We start from the raw sequence: 4,416 nt of genomic DNA on the forward strand, positions 1-4,416 counted from the left end.
ATTTAATTAAACTTATAAAAGCAAGAGTGAGATAAGCGAGACATTTGAAGGGATTCATGAATAGACAAACTTTAGTAATTAAACTTATAAGCGAGACATTTTAAAAGGGATTACAAGTGATAGCGAGATTAGCGAGAGTGAGACGTTTCTGAAATGATTCATGAATAGACAACCACTAAATTAAACTTATAAAAGGGAGAGCGAGATAAGTGATACATTTGAAGAGATTCGTGAATAGACAAGTGGCACATAGAAAATTACAGTTGTGGGGATTAAAGTGGCACATAAAAAATTACAGTTTTGAGGATTACAAGTGGCACATAGACAATTACAATCGACCGACATTTGAATCATTTGGATTAGAATCAGTAGGTCACCCGGACATGAGCAGTTCACTGTAGTTTTGTCGATTATACCCGTAGTTCCCACGCCTACCACATTTTATTTGTCTGCGTTGTTCTCCTCTTGATGGTATTCTTTGTACTCTTCGTCGCCTGACCTGTACCACTCTTCTAGGAGGTGTGATATTGATAACTTGTAGATACAAGTTATTTATACTGTTTTATTTAGATATTGTGGCAAAAGGAAAGAAAAGTTGCGTCGATAGTATAGAAATTGGCTAAGAAATGCGAAAATTATAAAATGTTGTCAATACACCTACTAACACCATTGTGATGGTAGAATAGAATGTTTCAGTTTCTGTTTTGTAGGAAATCAGTCACCGCATGCGTTCATAGCTTAAGGATAAAATAAACAACGCATCTCGTCGCATTGTGCCCATCAATCAAGAAGGAAGAAATGATCAACGCAATGACGGTGCTTGCAACAATCGATCAAGAGCTCTAATGATCAACACAATTTCAACTGCATGCGGTAATCAAAAACAACACAGCATGCGGCGATCGATCGAAGATGTAAAAAGCAACGCATTTGCGGAGGATTCTGACAAGTGTACAGCTTTCAGTTGTGCATTTCTGATGGGTTGATTGCGTAACAGAAGGAATATTCACTCCGCCATTTCAGAAACTACCATAACCATACAGTGGGGACCACAAAGTCAAAGAGCCAAGTTTCGCCTATAAATAGCTTCTGCAAATTCACTTAAAGATATACATAAATACATAGAGAAGTGCATATATTGATTCTGAGAGAAAGACTGATCCGAAGCAACTTTTAGAGTAGATCCAGGCAAAACCATGAGACAAGGCCGAGAGGTGAGTCTCCGAGCAGAGAATTATTTCGATCCCCATAGCTAAAGCACTGTGTGAAGGTCAATTCTACCAGAAAAGCAAGCCTGAGAGGGAAGCTTTCCTCTCCACTACTTCCACATGCCAGCAAGCACTATCTCCGTTTAGGATCTGTGTCAAGATGCTGACACTCTTTCTGTATTCATTTCTAATCTCTATTTCATCATCTGTATTCATCTTCTTTACCCTTTCATTCACACCATGTATCGAACGCTTAATCTTGGTATTAAATGTTATGATGTCACACCCGCCCCAGACTACCTTCTCAGCCTAGGAAAGGGCATGACTGTAGCAGTTATCAACCCTTTTGTTGACACTTACTGCCTAGTAACTCTTGCGGAAATAACTCTGATACCAATGAACAAATTCAACAATCAACTGATTAAGTAGGCCCATTTTATTACAACAATATAACGTTTATACAAATCCAAAACTTAATTACAAGTATACAACAACAACTGTAAAACCCTCCGGAAGTGTAACTGTGGCACGTGGCAGACCTTGACCTTAGCAGCACCCTGGAAAACATGAAAAACATGAGCTATAAAGCTCAGTGAGTGGTGCCTTTAGATAAACAAATAAATTTGTCAACAGAAATATACTTTTGGGAAAGCAATACATAGTCAACAAGAACATTACCACAAGTTCATTATTATTTTCTAGCCAAACCGCTGGACAATCCCTAGCTCGATAACTGGTTAAATCAATCAACCCCAGCTTGACAGCTAGTTATCACATAATAAAAACATCCCTAGTACTTTCACACATATACTAAGACAACAACAATTCCTGTGGAAACTTTCCCTGTACCCTATTATCCTGCCAATGTGCACATCGACTATTTTCCTGCTAGCTATGCTTAATTAACTTGACTATATTTCCTGTCGATCGTCAACGACTATCATTTCACGTCGACCGAAGCCGACTATATTTTCCCATCAAGTACCCTTTTCAAGCATGCTAACTATGTATCCCGGGTACATTTTCAGTTTCCAAAACAAACATACACGCAATATCTCAACAAGCATAGTAATCAGATAAACATATATCCCTGATCATGCCAATTTAAGAGAGATAGTGTTTAGGAAACCAGGTGAAAAAGAAGTAACCCTGGTGGGAAGTAAAAGAATACTTCCATGAAGTTTAATATCAGCAGTGAAGGCTAGGAAATTGTTGAGTAAAGGATGTGAAGCCTATTTAGCCTACGTAACAGTTTCACAGAATAAGAAAGTGAAACCTGAGGATGTACCTGTGGTACAAGAATTCTTAGATGTATTCCCTGAAGAGTTACCAAGCTTACCACCTGACAGGGAAATAGAGTTCACTATTGAGTTAGTTCCGGGTACAGCACCTATATCCCAGGCACCATATAGGATGGCACCAACTGAACTAGAGTTAAAAGTTCAGTTACAAGAACTTGAGGATAAGGGGGTACATTAGACCCAGTGTGTTGCCTTGGGGAGTCATTCTTGTTTGTTAAGAAGAAAGACGGTACTCTAAGATTATGCATAGACTATAGAAAATTGAATAAGGTGACCATTAAGAATAAGTACCCATTTCCTCGTATAGATGATCTCTTCGATCAGTTAAAAGAAGCCACAGTGTTCTCTAAGATAGATTTGAGATCGGGTTATCACCAGTTGAAGGTGAAAGACACAAATGTTCTAAAGACTGCATTCAGAACTAGATATGGACATTTTGAGTTCCTAGTAATGCCGTTTGGATTGACAAATGCTCCTGCGGTATTTATGGACTTGATGAATAGGATATTTCATTCTTATCTAGATCAGTTTGTGATAGTGTTCATAGACGACATACTAGTGTATTCTAGTAGTGTGGAGAAACACAAAGAACATCTGAGGATGGTGTTACAAATTCTAAAGGAAAAGGAGTTATATGCCAAATTTAGTAAGTGTGATTTTTGGTTAAATCAAGTCATATTCCTTGGGCATATAGTTTCAGCTGATGAAGTTAGTGTTGATTCCCAAAAGATAGAAGCAATAGTTAACTGGGAACGACCCCTGAATGTAACCAAAGTACGCAGTTTTCTGGGTTTAGCAGGTTATTATAGGAGATTCGTGGAGGGTTTTTCTAAGATAGCTCTACCATTGACAAACCTGACCAGAAAAGATGCGAAGTTTGAGTGGTCAACAGAATGCAAGCATAGTTTTCAAGTATTGAAACAGAGGTTAGTGTCAGCACCAATATTAACTTTACCTACACCAAGTAAGGAGTTTGAGGTTTATTGTGATGCATCCCGACAAGGGTTAGGATGTGTGCTGATGTAGGAGGGAAAGGTAGTAGCTTATGCTTCTCAATAGTTAAAGAAGCATGAAAGTAACTACTCTACACATGATTTGGAGTTAGCGGCAATTGTGTTAGCTCTAAAGTTGTGGAGACATTACCTGTTTGGTAATCGTTGTCATATATTTACGGATCATAAAAGTCTAAAGCATATCTTTAATCAGAAGAAACTAAACTTGAGACAAAGAAGATGGTTCGAGTTGATCAAAGACTATGACTGTACCATTGACTATCACCCAGGTAAAGCAAATATAGTAGCTGATGCTTTAAGTCAAAAAACTAGATCAGCTAGAGCTAGTATCAATTCAGTGAAGGGTACACTAATTCATGAGTTGTATAATGCTAGGGCAACATTATCAATCGGTCAAAAAGGAGGGTTATTAGCTTCATTTCAAGTGCGTCCTACGCTCGTAGAAGATATTCTACGTGGGCAGTTAAAGGATTCTGATCTTCAGAAGTTAGCTGAAGAAGTAGATAAAGGATTGAGGTCGGACTACCAATTAAGAGCTGATAAAGTGTTATTAAAAGAAGATAGGATATGCGTACCTAAGGACTTAGCACTTAAACAAGCTATTCTAGAGGAGGCACATAGTTCGGCCTATGCTATGCGTCCAGGCAGTACGAAGATGTACAGAACATTAAAAAGATCGTACTGGTGGCCTAGTATGAAAAGAGAAATAGCGGAGTATGTTGACAGGTGCCTAATATGTCAACAAATTAAACAAAAAAGACAAAGGCCAGCAGGATTACTTAATCCACTCCCAGTACCAGAGTGGAAATGGGAGCATATTACGATGGATTTTCTGTTTGGATTACCTAAGACACCGGCAAGCTATGATGGTATATAGGTAATTATGGATAGATT

This window comes from Benincasa hispida, chromosome 10 (genome assembly GCF_027475165.1).
Source record: "Benincasa hispida cultivar pf3 chromosome 10, pf3_genome.v1.1, whole genome shotgun sequence".
Taxonomy (NCBI): Eukaryota; Viridiplantae; Streptophyta; class Magnoliopsida; order Cucurbitales; family Cucurbitaceae; genus Benincasa; species Benincasa hispida.